Source organism: Rissa tridactyla, chromosome 1, assembly GCF_028500815.1.
Source record: "Rissa tridactyla isolate bRisTri1 chromosome 1, bRisTri1.patW.cur.20221130, whole genome shotgun sequence".
In the NCBI taxonomy this organism is placed as follows: domain Eukaryota; kingdom Metazoa; phylum Chordata; class Aves; order Charadriiformes; family Laridae; genus Rissa; species Rissa tridactyla.
In genome coordinates this window covers 35578925-35601573 of record NC_071466.1, presented here as the reverse complement: position 1 = coordinate 35601573, position 22649 = coordinate 35578925, and the positions used below count along the sequence as shown (strand labels likewise).

The window sequence follows — 22649 nt, the reverse complement described above, 5'->3', positions numbered from 1 at the left end:
CAACATAATATCTCTGCTAGCATTCAAGGACTATTTGAAAGAATAATTGGAAATACTCTTTTGCCTGCATCCCAAAGTATTACTTTTTGTTTGGCATGTATCAACTTTGTAGACTGTAAATCACTCGGGGCAGCGACTATTTCTTTGTCTTTAGCGGCCTGAAGGCATTACCAGCTTTATTTGTCAAATTATAAGCAGCAGAGGGGATCACTGTGAGCATGACCCAAACTTCAGTGATCATGTCCGATGGGATCACAGGGGGAAGGCTAATGGAATACGTGCGCCCTTTCAGTTCTATTATCAAAAACCTCTTTTTTTCTCAGTGCAGTAAAAAGATGCACTAACTCTTCAAACAAATAACCAAGAGCTATTGGGATGGCAGTAAATGGATTCAGCAAAGATTCAGGATTTTCTTATTCTAGTCAGCCTAAACAATTAATTAACAGCCTCCTTGTCTGTCATTAATTTTGTTGCCATAGTAGCCTCTATAAATGGTTTCTAACAAACAAGGAAGATTTATCTTTCTCACTCTAAATCGATCAGAAAACGAATGATTTCACATTCATTTTTGTTTCATTATGACAGGTAAAGCACAGTGAATCATTACCACAGGGCCTTCTGAGAAGGATAAGGTGTCAGTTATCTTAAAAAGCAATCTTAAAAAGCAGACCCAGAGATTAAAAGGGAAGTGCCACTTCTATGCAAACGAAAATACTGGCTCCAAAAGGAATATTAAAAAATGGCAACAATTTATAAATAATAAAGAGAAAAAAGTGTCTAGATTTTTTTTTAACTCCAATTAATTGAGCATATTTTGCTTGGATACAAATTCTTCCATGCATTATTTTTTCCTCAAAATACACAGCTGGTGAGAGACCACAACGAAAAACACTGTAAGAGAATTTCCTAAAGAACAGAGTTAAAATGAATTAGTTGAAACAGAAGAATTTTTCATCCACTTTAGGTTGCTTGGATTGTAAAGAGAACAGCAGCCCACAAGGGAGGTGGGAGGGGGAGGTACACGTCTGCAAACTAAATGCAGAATAAGTTCTGGCCATCATCATGTGCTAAGGGTTTGGACATGTTTAGAGAAGTACAGGCTGCAACCTACAAATCGGATCAATATGTTTCTTGCTTGATAAATTCCAGGAGGGAGATAACGGGTCCATTATTGGAAAAGATTGTTGTTGCCTTTCTTCTAGAGGACAAGGTGACAGATTGTCTTAAAGCAGCTCTTTGCTTCTTCACAAAACCATGCTTTGAAAATGAAAGTCATTTCAAACCTTGTCCAATCCATAATCTCTCTCAGTTGGAGTGGGGAGCAGGGAAGAGTTAGAGTGTGGCAACGTAGCCAAAGTACTCAGACTTCCTTGATTAAGAAGCTAGTAGTAATCCCAGGTACAAAATGCTCTAGTTGCGTTGTTCAACTCTTTCCACCAAGGAAAACAAACACGAAGGCAATGGGACTTATGTTCCCCATTACATTAGTCATTTTCTGCAGTCAAACCCAACTGTCTTTGAATATTTTCTTACACTATTCATACTGAAAGTAATTGGCACAGCTACAGACCATAGCACAGCTAAATCCTATTGAGATCAAATTGTTTTGTTCTTTACCTCACCTCTTGAAAGACCTAAAGGGCAAGTTTTTGGCCACCTCCTATACTGTCCAAGGAATATGAACACCGAAGTGCCGGGAAGATCACGCAACCATGAAAGCTGTGTGGCCACAAATACAGAATGACATCAAGAACGCACAAAATTCCTCATTTTTTGGTAAAAACGTTTCCAACAGTTTACATGTTCACTTTTTTATTGTTCAATTTCAGGCTCATAGGGCAGTTTCTCTCCCGGGACAGAGTCCTGTAAGCTACCAAACTTTGAAGATAAAACAGGTAGAAACAAAGGGACAAGGGAGCAGGGATTACCCTCTGTGATAACAGCCCTGAAGTGAGGGATATAAAACCCTAGGTGTTGGCTAGCAGACCAGGGTCTTGTTCTTGACCCAAGTTGGGTGGGAGTACTGATCTTCTTGAGGGTAGGAAGGCTCTACAGAGGGATCTGGACAGGCTGGCTTGATAGGCAGAGGCCAATGGTATGAGGTTCAACAAGGCCAAGTGCTGAGTCCTGCACTTGGGTCACAACAACCTCATACAATGCTACAGGCTTGGGGAAGGGTGGCTGGAGAGCTGCCTGGCATAAAAGGACCTGGGGGTGTTGGTCAACAGGCAGCTGAATATGAGCCAGCAGTGGGCCCACAGTGGGGCTAGCAGGACTAGGGAAGTGATCTTCACCCTGAACTCAGCACTGGTGAGGCCCCACCTCGAATACTGTGTTCAGTTTTGGGTCCCTCACTACCAGAAAGACATTGAGTGCTGGGGAGTGTCCAAAGAAGAGCAACAAAGCTGGTGAGGGGTCTGGAGCAAAAGTCTTATGAGGATCAGCTGAGGGAACTGGGGTTGTTTAGGCTGGAAAGAAGGAGGCTCAGGGAGACCTTATCGCTCTCTACAACTACCTGACAGAAGGCAGTAGTGAGGTGGGGGTCAGTCTCTTCTCCCAAGTAACAGGTGATAGGACAAGAGGAAACAGCCTGAACTTGTAACAGGGGAGGTTTACATTGGATATGAGGAAAAATTTCTTCCCCAAAAGGGTTGTCAAGCATTGGAACGGGCTGCCCAGTGAAGTGCCTGAGTCACCATCCCTGGAGGTGTTTAAAAGTCGTGTAGATGTGGCACTTAGGGACCTGGTCTAGTGGTGAACTTGGCAGTGCTAGGTTAATGATTCCACTGGATGATCTTAAAGCACTTTTCCAACCTAAATGATTCCATGATTCCCCTCTCCACCAAGTCCCCTCTGCTGCCTCAGTTCAAGCATTTGCCTGGCCATACCTAAAACCTTACTGGGGTCATTAAAAAAAAAAAAATTAAAAAATGGTTCTTTTAACATGAATCATTTCTCAGATCCAATTTGGAAAGAATTTGCTGAGCCACTAAGCGCAGCCGAAGGGTAGGTAACCTCTAGTGATGAGTGTGGAAATGAGAGCTTGAAGGCAGTATGCTCTGAGATCAGATCTGTATAATTCAGTATCAAAATAATATAAAAATGCAACCTAAGAGCAAAGAGCAGGTATGATTTTCATTCTCTCTGGTTATTTTTAATGGAACATCTGCCTGTCCATCTATTACACCTTTAGTAGCAGAGCTGAGGCAGAAGCAAATTTGAACCCACTTTCCAGACAGCGTAAAAGTTGAAGAGAAGTCACAAGAGTTAATTTCATTACTAGAAGTTTAATGAAAACCAGCAGCTGGATGGCAAAGCAGCACACAAATTGGTGCCTACAGAGAGGAAGGCAGGCAGAGCAGCCTGGGAAAAGCCAATGGGCAGGTGTGGGCAGACCTGCTGGCTGGCATGGATGTGCCTCCAAAACATGGCTTGACCCTTGCCTGGAGGGATATCAGGGGGATATGGGAAACTGAGATGGGAGTTTTAGCGGACAGGGGACATTAATCTGTTAAAAGAGGCTTCTCCGCTGCTCACAGAGCAATTTGTTTCCAGGGATCTGTTGTGCTTTAAATGTAGGGCAAAGCCTACCGCAGTACGTGTCTGCATGGTCTGGGTGTTGACACCAGCCTGCTGGGCCCGTACTGAGCAAATTTAGGATTGTTCTGCTCAGAGTTGGAGGCAACTGGAAGCCACGTAAACGGACTAGCAGTGCCGAGGCCAAGTTAACTGCACTGAGTCAGAGCTAATAAACACTGCCAATCATGGCAATTTATTAGCTTGTTCTCAGCAACGTGCTAACTGTGCTACACAGCTTCTGGTTGGCTTGGAAATCGGTCAGAGGGAACTCCTTTCGACCAGTAGAGAGCTGTGTAGATGTAAACCCTTATCCGTATGTCTGTGGACTCTCAGTGAGCACCTGAATCCTGGTGAACCAAAGTATAAAGCAACCATTTCAAACTTTTTGGGAAATTCTGCAAGAAGGAGTACAGAAGGAGAACTAGGGGAATGAGGAATGGACTCTGGACCAAGGCCGTAGGCTGCTGAGTTACAGATCTCTACTGGAAGTGCCAGGTGAAAAGCCTGTAGCCTGGAGGGCCTGGGATTGCAAAGCAGAGTCTAGGTTGGATCTAGGCTCCATAGTCTTAAGCACCTCATGCACTCAGTGGTGAGACTGTCATCAGTCCAGTGAATGGTCAGCACATGCAGTGAAACCTCTTCATAGAAGCAAACAAAATGCTGCCACAAAGGACACCCATGTAGACTTGTTTTTTTTATTATAACTTAAAGACCTTAAAATAGCATGCTGCATTTGGCTATCAAACACTGACTTTTTTCTGAAAGCCTGTCCTATGGCACTGCAAGCTGCCTGCTGGCTGTACAGCTCTTGACAGAGAGAAACTTCCCAACAGAAATCTCAACTCACTTGAACCTACAGAAGGAGCTACAGAGGTGGAAAAATCTAAGATGCATTAATGGAGGAAGAATCGCGGGACTGACCATTATAAAATCGGGAGGCAAAGGTCTCCAGCATTAAAGGGGTAAGCTCCTGGAGGGATTATAGAAAGATCAGAGGCTCAAAATGCCCCATGCCCCAGAACAAGAGGACAATGAGCTCTTTCTGTATATCTACACTTCATTGGGACCAGATAGTGCATTTGATTGATCTCACTCATGTGTGACTGACATGAGAACCTGACAGCAACTGGTCTGCAGAACCTTGGCCAGGATTTTGGAGACATTGCTGAAAAGCTCACACACACCAAAAAAAAAAACCAACAAACCCAAAACACAAAAAAAAACAGCACAAAAAAGAAGTAATATTGACAATGGTATTAGAGCTCATCACAGAAGATACTGTTTTTAACTTGTTACTCTGTAATCATCCCCTTTCCCTTCTCCCCTTGTTTCTTTGCCACCTCAAAACAGTAAAAAGGCTGTGTGAGAAGAGAAAAATAACATATAAGAACAGTTGGGATGTTTTCATGGAGTGAAAGAAACATAGAACATTGTGATTAACTGCTTAAGTGAATTGGTGGCCTTCAAACATTAAAAGAACAGCATTATGAAGAAATTAAGTCTCCTCTAAGCAACACACATGATGTCAGTCAATTTTATGAACAAGGTGCCATATTTCAGACTCAGCCCTCTCCTGGATTTACCACATGACTTTTGCTTTCAAGATCCTTGGTCCCTCTGAAACATTTTTCTTTATTCTCTTTGATGCTGGTTCCTTGTTATTACTTAGATCAAGCTGAGACTGTAAGAATAGGGACATCTGTGTGTTACCTGTCAAGTACTGCCATAACTGTCTTCAATTGCTCTTGTAAGTCTAGTGCCTCTGTCGAATCCCGTATTATGAAAATTGTACACTGTCTTTCAAAGCCCCTCCTCTAGTCTATGTAACATTGCAATGTACTTTTGGTAGGGGGATGTAAAAGGAAGAAAACCTTCCCAAGAAAGCCACTAAGTGCGATAGTAAGAATACCACTATTAGCAATAGTGAGAAGGAAACAGTTGGTTTGCTACTCAACGGGAGGAAAGGCCATTTGAAGCATCAGCTGGGATCAGAAAGCGACAACAGTTAACAGTGAAGACAAACGAGTAGAAATCCAGGCCATAATAGGAAAAAGTAGATTAGAGAGAACTGAGAAAAGTTTTTGGTTTTTTTTCAAATTGGCTGGATCTTATGAGTTTCAGCCTAGAATACTGAGCTGCTGGCCATTATGATTGAGAGGTGAGGTCAGAAACAGCCAACTCAGCAAACACTCAACAGGAAATAACCAAATAGGTTTAATCTTTCCAAGAAGGATCTGAGGTTATCCAGTGGATCACAATCTTCAACAGAGTCACTGTCACATATGTATGACTGTCAGACTGGAAATATAAAGGAGAATGTTATCGACAGGACACACCAGGGAATTCTCCTTTATTACTTCACTTTGGATTGACTTCAACCATAACCTTGGGTGCAGTGACGGATGCCACATTTTATGAAGGATGTGACCGATTGACAGTGAGTACTCTAGAAAACATGACAAAAAATTGAAGGAATAAATTGTTGTTTAATGTAAAGAAGAGAAGACTTGGGGAAACTTGACAAAAGACTCTGAAAATATTAAAGATGGTTGCAAGGAAAAAGGGAATAATCCATTCTTGTTCACTGCAGGTAAGACAGAAGTAACTTGCAGGCTAAGAATGGAAAAAAAATATTTTCTGATGGTACAGAAAATCAGGATTTGGAATGAATTGCCAAGAGAACCTCCAACAATGGAGGCCCTCAGAAATGGGTCATCCACAGCTCTGATGGGAAGAGTGTCAGCACAGCTGATGCAGCTGCAAGGCCCTCAAGCTACTTGCTAATTTTCTATGATTCTAGGAAAAAAAAAATGTGGCTAGTTAGCAGGAAAATAAATTTTTGAGTTCTAGGATATTTGGGGCACTAGTATGTATTATGTTTTCCTTAGTTAATTTTTAACGGTGTTCTGAAAGCTCAAAGTTAAAGAGTGGCTTGACCCAAGATATTCTTTCATCTTTCTACTTTCATTTTTGCTGTTTGAGCAAACTGCCTGGTCATGCTTTCCTCTGATTCTTACAAAGCCTCTTGAACACAATATTCAGTGGCTTTTTTTTTTTTTTTTTTTTTTCCCCAAATGTGGCATCAATGACATTAGGTAAGAACACGTTATTTCCCGAATGGTTGCCTACAGCATTATTGGATCATTTCTTCTATGGAGTCACCTAAGTCATATTAATGTTGATGTCGATTTCTTTAAGTTTTGCTTTTTGTTTTTCACTTGTGGCATCTAATAATCATTTTCTCTCTATATTTTCCCTTTTCTGATGTGATCATTGACCATAGCAATCTGAGTCCATCTGGAGCAGTATATCTCAGGACTCTCGGTCCCAAAGTGCTGTGTGTGCTACACTTAAGCCTAGAAAGAAAGCTGAAACTTTAACAAATTATAGGTTTTGCCTTACTATTACTTATGATATTGAGTGAAATTTGCTGGGTTTTGAGTTCTGAAGATGAACAAAGGTTGCTCCTGAATTAAGCTGGTGTCAAAGAGGTTTTACGAGGCTGAAAACAAAAAGAGCTGAATAATCATCACAGGCAGCTTCTAATGGTGATAGCATCACAAATATATGAATTGCAGGACCAAACTCACCATCATTCTTCTCTCATGTACACAAATCCAAAAAAAGTCCTTTAATGTTTACTGTTTGAACTGGTGGCCTCTCCACATATTTTAGCTAAAAAGCAGGAGAGAAAGGACATAAACCTGCCAACATTGTGCTCGGCTTTGGTAGAAAAAAGAAAAGATTTTTTTGTAACTGTTCGTTTTGGCTGGCACTTGGCCATCTGAATGCTCCTTGGTTTTTTTTAGGTAACAAGCTCTGCAAGTTTCATTGCTGTTTCTGGAGACTTGGAGAGTAGTAGTGACAATGGATTTCTCCTCTCAACTGGAGAAGACGTTTGAGCTGCCTTTCAGAAGTGAAATCAATTCAAATCTTTCTGTCTAAGGCAACAGACTCTCACTGGAGCTGCAGCTTATGACTTTTATCTTGTTGTGACACCTGCTTTGGTCAAGTGGATTACTGATTACTCTTCCTGGAAGGTGTCAATACTGATGATGCTCAGTTGAGCAGCTGTCCTCCCTCTTCTATTATTATTATTCATGACGTGATTGATTCTTCTGAGGGCCTCAGTGATAGAAAACTTAGTAGTTCTTTGCTGTCTTTCTTTTAAAGGGACCTGAATGGACAATTATTGCTTCTGAAACGTGCTACAGCCACCATTTCACCTCATCAATTGTTCAGATATCTCTGTGCAGCCAGATTGTGGGCAATGAAAAGGTGCAGGATGTGCCATTATCCATATGCTGAGAGCTATCAGTTGTACACTTATTGTCTCTCCAACAACGTCATTCATTACCTAGTATCATACTGAGAAGAGTTTAAAGGATAGCAGAGACAAGACACTAGTAGTGATTACATCTAGACTAAGCTAAGGTAAGCTATGGATTGGAGTCATTTTAATTGAGGGTATACCTCCATAATTAATTATCGAGCTTCTAATTCTGGGCTTATTTTACCTAATTTGTATCCATCTGGAAGTCATGTTGACTATAGTCAGCTTCTTAACACTGACACTTGAGTCAAGAAGTTAACAACACACGGAGGGATACAGGTATATGGAAGGAAGACAGAAAAAAGAGGTTTTAGAATGGGACTTTTAGGATCTGCACATGCTCATCCTGAAAAATAGATAAACAAATGAAATAAACTACAACATAAAATCATTTTTCCTTCTAATATTTGAACAGATTACATAAAAAAAAGTTCTGTTCAACTGTTGTCTATCTTCACTATAAATAAGACACCAAATGGCCTCCTATGGAGCAAATAAAGCATTACCTGCTCTAGGTGACCCTGCTCTGGCAGGGCGGTTGGACTAGATGATCTCCAGAGATCCCTTCCAACCCCTACCATTCTGTGCTTCTGTGATAACTTGGATTTTAGAAATACCTCCAAGTCTTGTGCAGCTCTGGAAGAAACTACAAGGGGTGGCACTGAAATCTTCCTCACTGGAAGATTAGATAAACATCTCTCACAGATTATCTAGACATCTTTGCTCTTGTTGGTAACGCAGGCAAATGAGCCAAACGATCTTTGGTGTCCCTAAGGTGTTTTTGATTGTTGATACTGAAGATCTCCCTTCTTCTTCCATAATGTCCCAGGAGTTAAAATCGGCAAAGATGATCAACTACTTGCCGCTTTGGAACAGAAGATGATGGGCACTGAAGTGAGAATGGTAAAAAGCCTTGTTCTTGATCTGAGTCTATGAACACTTTATGTAGTTTGCAGCAGTGTCTCAACTGCTTTCCCATTCCTCTGGGAAGCAGCTATGATAAAACCACAGGAGAGCAGCTCTGCAGAGAGGGACCTGAGAGTCCTGGTGGACAACAAGTTGACCATGAGCCAGCAATGCGCTCTTGTGGCCAAGAAGGTATCCTGGGGTGCATTCAAAAGAGCGTGGCCAGCAGGTCAAAGGAGGTCATCCACTCCCCCTCCACCCTGGTGAGGCCACATCTGGAGTACTGTGTCCAGTTCTGGGCTCCCCAGTTCAAGAAAGGCAAGGAACTACTGCAGAGAGTCCAGCAGAGGGCTACAAACATAATCAAGGGAATGGAGCACCTCTCTTAGGAGGAAAGGCTGAGACCTGGGTCTGTTCAGCCTGGAGAAGAGAAGACTGAGGGTAGCATCTCATCAATGCTTATCAATATCTAAAGGGCAGGTGTCAAGAGGATGGGGCCAGACTCTTTTCAGTGGTGCCTGGCGACAGGACAAGGGGAAACAGGCACAAACTGGAACACAGGAAATTCCATCTCAACATGAGGAAAAACTTTACTTTGAGGGTGGCAGAGCACTGGAACAGGCTGCCCAGAGAGGTGGCGGAGTCTCCTTCTCTGGAGATAATTAAAACCTGCCTGGACACGTTCCTGTGCAACCTGCTCTAGGTGGCCCTGCTCTGGCAGGGTAGTTTGACTAGATGATCTCTGACGGTCCCTTCCAACCCCTACCATTTTGTGATACTGCGGGAGATATTTAAGGACGCTTCTGGTCTGTTCCTCCAGTAGAGGAAACACTTGCCACCATTCCTAGGAATTCCTTGGGAACGGCTCAAAACATAAAAGCCAATGGAAGGTCCATCTGCTGTCTGGGTTGGTTGGTTGGTTTTCCCTGCCTCCATCTTGCAGAACTCTTGCTCTGGCCACAGCTCTTATTCAGGTAAGAAAATTGTCATTTTATTCTTTCTAATAATCGCCTGCTCCATGACTTGCTGTGGGCAATAAAAGAACAGAGTTGGCTGGTCACAGACCCTCTGAATCATCATTCAAAAATAAAAAATGCATATATGTGTTTAAGTCAGCTTGCACATACACCCCATCGTTTGGACACAATAGTCTTTACAAACTCACAGTCTTCTTTTAATTTCTGTTCTAATAAAATGCAACCGCCCTTCCATGGCAGCTCTGTGAGATTTACTTCCCCCATCCTCCCATTTTATTCTGCCACATTTCCTTAGAGCATCTAGCTTATAGATTTTCTCCAGTTACCAGGCTATTTGGCTTCGATCTATTCAATAATTCAAATATATGCATCAAATGCACACATGGCACATTTCCAGGTAGTGACATGCCCTTTCCTTTTTTGCCTTTTCATAGCCAGGTCATTTGCATATAAGTTGTGCAAAGATAACATGCTCGTGTTTGCCTCCGCGGTTATGGTTTGTGCCTCAGCTCCCCCCGCTTCCCCTTTGCAGACCTCCACACGTCACGTGCAAGCATCCACTTCATCGCCCTCGCATCCCCGTGAGCAAAGCCTGATGGCATCGAGGGTTTGGCCTCTCTGGCAGCACGGCTTTAAGGCAGGCCTGTGTATCTAATACAGCAGCAGCAGGGCTCTCCAGGTCCACCTGCAGCGCTGGTATGGAGATCAAAGTTGCAGTTGCCATGCTTACGTGCTCCCGTGGCAAAGTGCTCTCCCTAGCCTCTTCCCCTCCTTCCTCCTTCCCGACCACGCCTTTTGACAGATTGGTGTTTTTCCAGTTGTGTTTTCATTACTGAAGAAGCCGCAAGACGATGGAGTAGCACGTCCTCCACCAAACCCCACCTAGGGGCAAGCCCCTGCCGATCGTGTGCCCAGGAGGCTGTAACAGGAGGACAGGGCGGAGATGGGGCTTCCCATCCCACGGGGCAGCCATGAACTGTTTTCACTGCCTTTATTTTTCTCTGCTCCCCCTAAAACCAAGACACTTGTTCCACCGTAGGGGTGCCAAGGGCAAAGGTTTGAGGAGACCCCGAGAGGCATTTGGAGAGATGCCTCATTTAGTGACCCCAATAGAAAAAATTAAGAAACTCCAGCAATAAATGAATGAAACTCCAACAAAGCAAGAATAAGTAACAAAGGTATCAGGGAAAGGGAGACTTCTCTGGAGAACGGGCGAGGGATCGTAGGCAGGAAATAAAAGACAGATTAAGAAAACAAGAACTGTACAAGAGGAGGAGATACTTATGAGAAAAAAAAAATACATTAAATGTGCAGCGAAAGACACGGGATAAATGGAAAAAGCTGACCTGGATTAAATGAATTATTTGGCTAGACCAGTATCCTGTTTTCCTTCAATGTCAATACCAGATGGTACAGAGAAGTGGTACAAGAGATACCTACACAGCTGCAAAAGAAGCTTTACCCAAACCCCAGGCCGAGGACCAGTGAGTTCAGCCTTCAGCCAGGCAACTGCTGTGTAATCGCTTTATAACTGTGTAAAATGAAAAATATATCTGTGATGGCATTCTTATTGATGCAAATATCTGTTTCCTGCAAGGGTTCAATGCAAAACCTTTTCATAATACCTTGGGGCAATGCTTTCCAAGGGAAAATTACACCTCGGATCTCCTTTTCAGTAGAAATGTCTTTCCTTTTAATTTAATTGGTTTACCTTTGCTTCAGCATTATAATGAAGGTGCAGCATAGCCATATCCAAACTAATTTATGCCACTTAGTATACATATATCTAATACGTACATATATAAAATTAATATAATATTTATCTTCTTTTTAAATGACACAATACTAGTTTGTATGTATGTCACAAAGCCATTATTCTTCAGGAATCTGACTTGTGAACAAGGAAACTTTTAAAACGTGTTTTAGACAAATGACTTGCCTAAGCTTTCTCTGCGTAGCAGGTGTCGGCTGCGTGTGTACCAAATTCTCTAGGACACAGGCCCAACCCCACTTTGCTTTGTCAAATTTAGCAGTAGCTCTTGGAAGTCTTTGGTGAGTCGTGATTCGAACAACGCTCATAGACAGGTCTGGAAAGGAAGACTTTATAAAGCAGCTGCTGCTGCTAGTAAAGGATTTATAACCCAAATGCCAACACATGCAACAAGTTTTCTCCCTTTATCCTAAATGCTTTTCCGTGTTTGCACTTCTTTCTCCCCCTGCCAACCCCCGCCCCGCCAAAGAAAAACACAAATTTTGCCCTAAGGGATATCAACATTAAAGAAAGAAATAGCGCAGTCGTAAAGCTTTAGCATGACACAGATCATTCAACAGTTGTGCAATTACTCTGAAAAGCTACTTATTTTTGAACACAGAGCTTTCACTCAACACAGGCCCGAGGCATCCTGATCAGATCTGTATCTGCAGTATCTCAACTAGTCTAATCTAGGGCTTTTGCTCATTACGGAAGCTGTAGCCTTGTGTGAGGTTCACATCTAGGTTCAAAGAGCTTCTAAAGGATTTTGGAGCGGGGTTGGCTTTAAAAGGTATTACCAAATCATAATAATTTCCAAGAATGAATTAAAAGGTGTTTTCGATACCACTCATCCCCTAAATCCACCTGGTTTTCTTTTTGTTTAAGGTTTACAAGCCACTTTCCCTGCAGAATTCCTACAGGCTAATGGAACAGTAAGTGACTACACGGAGGCAACAAGGAAAGCAATAATACCCAAAGTGCTCTCAGGTAAACCAACCGATTGAAATAGAGTATATTCCAAACATCAACATTTTTGAGAATCATTATTTAGGGCCGGATACAACTCCCACAGACCCCAAGCGTAATCCGATAGCAGGGTATGACCACCTAGACGAAAAAGTTGATTTGCATTGGTTTTTCTGAGCAAATTTCTATAAAAACGCTGTTCAGTACTACCTTTGAAAGCAGTAAGGAATCTAATTTTTCTCTGTTATATAGCTGCGTAGAAAAACATATTGAAATGCAGGGGAGTGTTTTCTACCCTCTAAATCATTGTGATCACGGGCCACAGCGATTATAACACACTCGTTCTGGTGGACAAGGACATAGCATTAGTTACAGGCTCTTCACCGCTTCTTGCTGACACTACAGGGGTTAAGCCATTATTTTTCTGCTCTTTTTATAGTCTCTTAAATATCAACTTTTTTTTTTCTTTTTTAATTTTCTTAAACTTTCTATGAACCTGAGCTGCTCCTGACCCAAAAGCCCCAGTAATTCCACTGACCCTTTTCTACGCGAGCTCCTTGAAACATCCACCGCTATAGCTGTGGGACAGCCGCTCACACATTAGCAACCTGGGTGGGAGGAATTGATTGCAGGGCCTTTTAGGGTAATGCAGTTTCAACACACGCTGAAAGGCATAGCGGTGCGGTGAGAATGACTTACAGGCCCAATTCCTTTCTGCAGTTCAACTCTATAAACTGCAATAATTCACTTCAAAGGAAAGACACATGGGTTACTCTCCATTCATACAACAGTAGCAGAACAGAGTGACGTCCTCAATATTTTGCAAGAAACAAAAATAATTTTTCACTCTTGCTCCAGAATAAAATTGAATTTTAATTTGCTTTGCGTGCATTTGAGATTAAAAAAAGATAGCAAGTCAGCACAGGAGCCTACATGCTGAAATAGTGCGAATGCAATAAGAGTTTACAGACCTGTAGGAAGCAAGGTAACTTCTCAGCGTCCCCATCATGGTATTTCCAAAGGAACGTTACCAATTGTCATGGCCAACCCTGCAAGAACCAGAAAGAATAGTTAAAGCTAGAGGGTTTCCAAAGGAAAAGCAAATAAGATCAGCTGTCTCCTTGGATACACAATGCTAAAAGTCAGTGTAGAATTGGTTTAGAGGATGTTAAACATTTTAAACTATGGAAGCAGCAAGATCGTTAACAATTATTTAAATATAACAAAGTCCAAGTTAAATAAAATACAAAATGGTAAGTTGTTTTTAAAGAGACGTTATTGAAAACAGTCTTGATAAAAATGCAATGAATATGTGGGACTGGATTGGAAAGAAAAGAAAAAAGAGAGAATACTGCACCAATTTATATTCCCTTTGAACTGTCTGTAATACAGACCTTAAAGTGCATTTTCAAACATATAGCATATCAAAGAAGCAGACATTTATTTCTAGCCATGGCACTTCTAGGCTTTTGGTAAATGAAACCAGAAATAGTCTAGTGGAAGTGTGCTGTGTGATAAAGCACGTACTGATGGGTTCTGCCCAACATCAGTAAACAATTGTTTTTTCCTTTAACTGAAGGAAAGAATCTCAACAGTAAACAAATGCCTTGCATCTTGCATGAATTCTTCAACAGAATCAAAGCAAACCTGTCTTTTCACACCTCCTGCATGTTGCCAAGCCAAAATACAAGTTATATTGCCTGAGATCTATCAGTTGCTATGTTTTCGATTATGACAACCATGACACACACGGGTAAATCCAATACACTATAGCTTTTTGCTATAATCCCCCTGGAATCCACACCCGTTGTTGTAAGGATAATTATCTGGGTATCCCCGAGGCCAATTTTTGCAGTTTTCGTATAAAAATCACCTCTTGCATAAGACATGAAATCTAAAATCATCCCCTTCACAGATATCATTGAGTCACTCCATTACCTCTGGGACAGATATAAATTATGCATTCTTTGATTCTCTTTAAAATTTTAGATGCACAAGGGGACAGAGAAGCATCTAAATGGTACTAAAAATATAAGGCATTCAAGAAAGAAACAATAACTTGTATGGTATTAACTGCTACAGTGCTCCGAAGGCTCCCTGCCTGGTCAAGAAAAGCACATAAAGCACTGAAACATAACAGCAGGCTTGCATGCTAATGGCTGCTAGTGACAAGGACTCATTGAATGTCACTGCTTCACATACTGCGTGCTGTTCATTTTTCTTATCTATGTGACCTCTCCTTTGAAATGACTGATGAAACTCCCGTGAATTAGCATCTCCGCTTCTGGGCATTTGCCACCAAGAAGGCATTCAGTAACATCTCAACTAAAATGCAAAAAAATAAAGCAAAGGAAAAGAAATAATGATCATAATCCTAGCAAAAAATAGCCACTATGTCTGTTAAAGGATGCTCAGTGTGTACTGCAAAAGGACTGCTTCTCTGAAGCCTCCTCGTTAGGTTAGTTTTTACCTTGATGCCCTTTCAGAGTATGGGCTTGTCACAATACATGCATTCACATCTCAGACTTGGCTAACATTTTCATAATTGGTGTGAATAAAAAGGAATAGCTGTTACTGCAGGAAAAAAAAAAGAAAAAAAAAAAAAAAAGAAATGTCTCTGTTCCGATGCCCTGCTGCTATGATGACCTATTTCACACTAGCATCTGTGCTCTTCTGATGAACCACTCCAGATGTAAGCTGGCAAAACAGCACTGCAAGTATGTTACCCAGACGTCCACTGAGTGCTGCAGATGTTTTCTTCCATGCTTCACATTTAATGTGTGCCTGATTAATTTTTTCTTTAATATTTCAACTACTTGGCCCGCAGAATTTCCTGTGAAGTTTGCAGAACCCGGGATCCAATCTGCAGCCATAAGGAGCAGCTCCCTTTGTGCCAGCGGGTTCATTAATGTCTGGAATGACCAGCCAAAAGAGCCTTGGTCTGAATTGCCAAAAGAAATGCAAACTTCAGTAATCTATTATGCCTTAATATTATTTGCCTGAGGATTTAACACAATGCTCATTTCAATTTCAAAATTACAAATGTTTGTAATATTCAGATGCATCAGGCTGACCAAAAATATTATTCCTGTTCTCTGCCTCAAGCCCTTGACCTGAATGAGGTTAGTGACAGGGATATGAATGACTTGAGCAGAAAATGAAACACAAAAGTAGTTTTATCGTGAAGTACAATATTTCTTCTGTCACTTAACCATTTTTTTCCCCCCTCTCAAAATTACAGGGTAGACTGCAAATCTTCAAGGCTAGCGGCCACTACGACAGCCTAAGTGCCATTTAAAAGAATAATAATTTATGAGACGCCTTGGTAGAATAGCAAAGGTCACAGAGAAGACTCCCCAGGGAGGAGAGGATGACAAAGGTTACAAAGATGACTAAAGACTCGCCTACAGGAAGGGATTTTCTTGGAAGGAAGATGTTTTGTTGCAACAGCTTCATCCTACCTAACACACAGTCGCCTCATCCAAATGACCAGTTCACGTTTAAGTTAGCTATAAGGCATTGCTTATGAAATACACTCCTGAAATTGGTGGCTTAGCAGCTTGGCCACGTGCCCAGGGCCCACTGGGCTGCTGCCAGACTGAGGACGCTGTGGGTCTGTCCCGCAGGACCCAAGGTGACAGATTTGATCCCACCTCGGGGATCAAACTTGAAAATAAATCCCCGGAGTCTTTGCAAGTCAGTCCCCAAATAGATGCCACTTCTGGGGCACTCAGTACCATCTGCAGACCTCTAACAGGCCACCACAGACTGGTGGAGTTTCTCTTTGAAGCGATGCGAAGAGTTGGTATATGAGGAGCCTAAGACGCATGGTTGACACATTGCTCCTCGGCAGCTGTACATTTGCACACCAGCCATCATGCTGTACAGCAGTTTGGGTTGCTTTTTCTTGCCACGGATAGAGCATTCCCCTCCTCCCCTTCAGCTGCCGCAAGTACAGAAAAAAAAAGAGACAAGGATGAAGACAAGCCGGAACAACTCTTCTTGGCACAGCTCCACTCTCCGCAGCATCATCTCTGGGCTCATAAAATACGCATTAACTGGTGGGAGAAGCTGGCTGCAAACCTGGGGGTAACGGGCGGTGTCTGCAGAACATCAGAGCGATAAAGAAAAGTTTAACCTGAAGCCAGCATGCAGTACAAGACAACTCTTATCTCTTCAGAAATGTGCAGCCATAACCCTTTTGAAAACTGACAGTTTCCAACTGCTCCCGATCGGTTGTGAGAAGTTTCTGCAGCCAGATCAATGGCTGGCACTCGCAGAGGAGGTCTGCATGGCTCTGAAGGGTACAGATGTAAGATTTGCCGGTCAAGAAGAGGTTACTGATCTCTTTGAGTACAAAGGATTATGCTTAATTGCTGTAGGACAACTAGTAGAGCCCATCTTCCTGGTACCTGATCTCCATGCCAGGCCTTCCATGCCATAGAAGAGGTTCCCAATGGCCAGGTAACCATTCAGGTAGATTTACCCAAGGCAATCTTTGGGGATTCTCATCTATTTTCTGTTCTAAAATAGGGCAATTTGCTGAAGGGGACAAATGCTGTAGACATTAATAGTATCCGCATTCCCTTGCTCCAGCAGTCCCTGGTCTATCACCACGGCCAACGAAGCCTTTGGCTGGCTACAGATCACAGAACATTTTTACAGTCCTATAACCGCACACCGATGACAGCGGAGTGTGCCTTCGGGAGAGGGAAGGGCAGAAGGCAAGCGGAAGGTGGGATGCAGCCGAACAAGCCTCTGATGGCAACGGCATCTTTTATCCTGCACATCACCTGCAGGAAGAAGGGAAAGGGGACTCGATGGCACAGGAACGTCGTGAACGCAACGAATAATTCAGGCGATGACCCTTCCCGAGAGACAAATCCGCTGGGCGCACTGCCAGCGAGCCTTCCTCAACCTGGTCGAGAAAGGGAACCGGCATTTCCAACGCGTGCTTTAAAGCCTCACGCTTTCTCCATCGCGGCAGCTCCCTCGCAGTGACAAACCTTGGCGGACTCTACGTGTGGGGTTTTACGCTCTCCCGTGTCAGCTTTGTGTGCTCTGTCTTCCTTTATTAATTTTAAACAGGACTGGGGAGGGTGGAGAAGGTGGGGGGGGGGGGGGTGATGTAAATTCACCATTGGGGATATGTCAGTGTTTTGCTCAACATGCTCTATATACCTTTATTAATTTTGTATTGAGTGGTGGATGTGATTTCACTCTGGGGGGAAATCAGGGACTGCGAAAGGCCTTTCCCACAGCAGGGCAGCGGTGGGGAAGAGGACATTATTTTTCTGTGGGTTTGGTTTGAGTGATTTGCATGTTTTCATGGGTTTCCAAAGCTGAGGAACTTACGCTTTCACGAACAGGCAATTTCAGTGCCATGACCTACTGGTCTGAAGAGGTTGATTACTTAATGTAGCATTTGTTATGCAAGTCTTGCAGCTTACAGTACATTTTAAAAGCAGCAGATGATGCCTTTTTATAGTGCAAGAGCAGTATGTAAGTGGGGAAATAAAAAAGTTTCAAAATTAAAACATATTTCCAAATAAGACTTATTTTTTAACAGTATAAATGCATAAAAAACACATGAACTACAAAAGGGTGGTTGTTTTGACACAGGTTCGCGAGGTTTAACTCTTGGCCACAAAGTTTAACTCTTGCCTCATTGGAAACATTGCTTCCATCAGTGTGACCGGCTTGGCAGCCTGTCGTTTCCACCCCTGCGATTCCCGGCCCCCTGACAAGCTGACACTTGGCTTAGAGCACGCAGGGACACTCAATGCCCTGGACTGCTGTTCCCTTCGGCTTGATGGAGAAGTTGCAGAGAGTTGCTCACTTGTAGGTATCACTTTGCTGTCTACCTTTAATTCACACAGCCAGCTTACACTCTATCATAGCACATCCCTTTGTTTCCAGACTCTTGGTCCCACTATATTCACCAGCATCATGACAATGAAGGGAATGTCCTATTTACTTTTCCGGAAAAAATTCCCAGAGAAAAAAAATTTCATACCTCCCTCAATTTGCAGAGGCTTCCAGGTCACAACTCGTTACCAGATGCTGGGAAATAGTAAACAGTAGTGTTCTGATGGGTCTGGACCTTTCACCTATGACAGCCAAAAGGCAAGGAAACTACAGGTGCTGCTCATTGTTCATTTTTTTCACCACGCAAAAGAATACGTGTTTTTTCTCTCACAATTCTGCAATGCCAGGTACAGAGCCTGCTTCCACTTTTGGAAGCCTCCACACGTCATAGCTCTCTTTCCCTCCTCTTCTCCTCCTGACTTTCAGAGCACAAAGTCTGGGAGTTCGTAGCTCCTCTCCAGCTCCTCGAGCGCCCAGAGGACAGAAGCCAGCTTTATGTTTACTGCACAGGGCAAACCAGATTGGGATTCCTCTCTACGGTTGACACCTCTGTGACTCCTCGGTCCAGGGACCTGTCGTGCAAAGGGGCCCACGGGGTGAAGTTATCAATGAACAGCAGAATCTGGGGACAGTTTGCTGTATGGAGAAGGGAGGTGAATATTCACATGGGCAATCTAATGCTTTTGTTTGCCATTCCCCAGGCAGCTGTGACGTAGAGGACGCCCGACCGGCCAGAAAAAGCCCTATTTTACTGATCAGAGGATGCTGCAGTAAGATATATACTTATAAATAACGACTTCCTAGGATTTATACTGCTGAACAGTGCCTTACTGAGATTACTGCTCATAACAAACTTGAAATGGTGAACTGAATTAATTACTTGTTTGAGCAAAACATGTTATAGACTTGAAAACTGAATTATGGACTAGCTGGCGCTCATGGCACATGTTTATGGTACAAGTCATCCTTTTCCTAACCTGGTGCAGCTGGCAAATGAACTCCTTGTGTGACTAACGGCAGGGGCAGAAAGTTTCTGCACTGAGGAGCACGGTTCCCATTTTGAGCACCGGAGAGAGCGGAACTGCTTCAATTGAAAAATGAGCAAGGGAAACAGGAAAGAAAGGGGGTAGGGGACTGCAGCTGGCTGTCATGGGCTCCGTAGGTCAGCGCTTTTATACTTGCTGAATACAGCTGGATTTTGAACAAGCGGGAGGGAAAGAGGAAGGGCAGGATTTGGAAGCTGGCTCACATCCATCCAAGACGATAACATGCAACCCAGGGAGAAAGCAATAAATAGCAGGTACATGTCACAGCACACAATGCTAACAGCCTTTAATAAAGGCTAATGCAACGATACTTGCCAGCCTCCTTGCTGTGCTGCCAGCAGCCTGGGTGACCCCCGAGACTGAAGGCAGACAAGCGGGGGGCAGGGAGCAAGGGAAGTCGGGCAGCCCTGCCTAGCTGTGAGCACCTTGGGCAGGACCCTGCTTGCTGCCCCCACGTAGGGGGACAGGAGTCAGCCAGTGCTCCACGTCCTTTGTCTATTAGCTGCATCCCGACAAACCGCAGGTCAGCAGCGGTATTCTGTGCCCAGTTTCTCTCCAAGTCCTCCAAAAATAGAACGTGGGCTAGAGTTCTGGTTTCTGTCCTTCGCCTTCCTGCAAGCCATCTCGCTCTGCTCTCTGTCAGTGCCACTGTTTATGAAACTCTGAAGGGGAATTTCATTCAGCCATTGCCACTCCTCACCCTGGAAAAGAGAAGGCTCAGGGGGATCCTCATCACAGTATTCCAGTACTTAAAGAACGGCTACAAAGAGAAGGGACACTCTCTCTTCGTGAGGAGCCACATGAAAAAGATGAAGGGCAATGGGTACAAGTTGCACCAGGAGAGGTTTCATCTCGATATAAGAAACATATTTTTTACAGTGAGAACAATCGTCCACTGGAATAACCTCCCCAGGGACGCGGTAGGGTCCCCATCACTGGAGGTTTTCAAGATGCGGCTGGATAGGGTGTTAGACCATCTCATCTAGGCTCCCTTTTCCACGAAAGGTTGGACAGATGATCTTTCAAGGTCTCTTCCAACCTGGGCTGTTCTATGATTAGCTATCCCCCCAAAAACCTACATCTCTGGAGATCGATTCCCAGTACTTCTCATCCATATCTCCAAAGCCGCCCATATAATTTACTTTCTCTCTCTGAAGATAAGATCATCAAAGAATAATTTACATTGGAAGTGACTCCTGGGCGTCATCTGGTCCAATTTGCTGCTCAAAGCAGGTTGTTCAGGGTCTTCTCCAGTCAAATTTTGAATATTTTTGAGGATGGAGATTTCAAAGCCTTTCTGGGCAATTTGTGTCAGTGTTTGATCACACCCATGGTGATTCTTTTTTCCCCAAATATCAGAATTTCATATGCTACAAATTGTGCCTGTTCCTTCTTCTCCTATCACCATGGACCTTTGAGTCTGGCTCTGACTTATCTATCCCCTCCTAGTAGCTAGTCGTAGACAGCAGTAAGATTCCCCCAGTGGCCTTCTTTTCATTTGATCTCTCCACTTCTCATACATCACCTACTCCAGCCCATTGTGCATCTTGGTGGCCCTCCGTGGGACTTGCTTCAGTGTGTTCAAACCTTTTTTGTACTGGAGAGCCCAAAAGCAGATACAGTACTTCAGAAGTGGACTCACAATTGATGAACGGAGGGCAATAATCACTTCCTGCTAAGCTGGGTCCAGCTGAAAGCATCCAGGAGGCTGCCAAGCACAGAGCTAGAACAAAATGCCCTAGAAATGTGAGCCCAAATGTGAGCAAAATATACAGATTTTCACTATGAGTGGACTAGCAGTGAAACAAGGAGATGAGCGTTGGCCACCTGAGCCCTGAGCAGTAGCAGGCACACACGTAAGACAGAACAGCCAGTTGAGAGAGACGGCACAGAAATGAGGGGAGAAAGGTAAGGAACACCATAATATTTCAGAGCACATAACCACTTTAATATTAGTATGAAGCAGCTACAATCGAGCTCAAATTACTGCTGATCCTAACAGGAATAAAAACAGCAGTAATTTTCCCATTATAATATAGTAAGGACCTGTATCACGCAAACACAGATTTTCTTAATATCCGTGTAGCCTGGTTAAATCCTGTATAGCACCAGCATGAACAGATCACAAAATGGGCCCAAAGTGGTATAAACCAATTGACTGCAGAGGCATTTCTGTAACCCAGTCTGAAAAAAAAAAAAAAAAAAAAAAAAAAAAAGGAAAAAAAAAGACTCAGATCCATTCAATCTTTGTCAAGCAATGACATATTTGTGTCTTCTACCCAGATCGACAGTATCCTGCAAATAAAATTATTCATTGTTCTGCAAAGCTGCATCTCCAATACACAATACTGCAACCTCCATATACCTAGAAATGAGACCACTTACAACAGGAGGAAAGAATTTCTAAGAGATACCAGGAAGGTAGCGCACATGCATGTGGGAGGAAAAATAGTGCATCTAATTAGATGCACTAATTAGATGCAAAAATTAGATGCATCTAATACCATTATGCGTAGTAACTCCCTCAGCAAAGGCCCAGTTTAGTATTAAGACCATGAAGTCTGCCTGAGACACAGTGGCAGCAGTAAGTCCAGAGGAGGAGGAGAACGCTTCTATCAGGACCGCAAATGCTGGCTCTATTAACAAAAAGCAACTTTGCAGTATCATGGGGTTTTTACAGTACCAAAAGCAGCACAAATTGAGTCCATATCCAGAGCTGATCATAAGGAGCAATGGAAAGCAAAACTTGGCTTTCTTCTTACTTTGTAACTGGAAGACAAGAAGGAGAACAAAGGAGGGTCTTATGTCAGGAATAGCGATCAAAGCACTGGAGCAGCTGGCAAAAGTTTCCAATCACTGCAATGATTTGGGAAATCTGCACATGAAATAAAAATTCTGGTTAATATTTAGATATTATTCAGAGGAGTAACTCTCTGTCATGGATACTTTTCTGCCAATGTGGGTTTACTATGTGGACAAGACTTGCAACAAGTCCCTTGCAGAACAGAAACATTGTCCATTTCTTTTAATTTTCCTGGAGGGAAGGCATTAAAACGTCAGAAGTTAATGAGTTATACAAACTCTTTTTTTTTATTATTTTTTTTAATGCTTTAACTTTACCCTTTCTTGCAAAAGGCTTATTCTGATTTCTTTTGACACTGTTTTCTTATAGAGATTTACTTACGATAGAGTCTTGTCCTTGAACCAGAAAAAATTATGCA

At 42.9% G+C, this 22649-nt stretch overlaps 1 protein-coding gene across 7 annotated transcripts in view; it reads right to left on the bottom strand.

The window, feature by feature from the left end:
* The window catches only part of ENOX1 (ecto-NOX disulfide-thiol exchanger 1), a 380407-nt gene that overhangs the window by 250552 nt on the left and 107206 nt on the right, over window positions 1-22649 (bottom strand). For 6 of the 7 annotated variants that reach the window (XM_054206709.1, XM_054206718.1, XM_054206658.1 and 3 more), the window contains one exon: window positions 13486-13563. The gene's annotated coding sequence lies outside the window, so the exon portion shown is untranslated. Of the gene's footprint in view, window positions 1-13485; window positions 13564-22190; window positions 22266-22649 lie in introns of those variants that run through there. The other variant, XM_054206700.1, reaches the window with a different exon arrangement.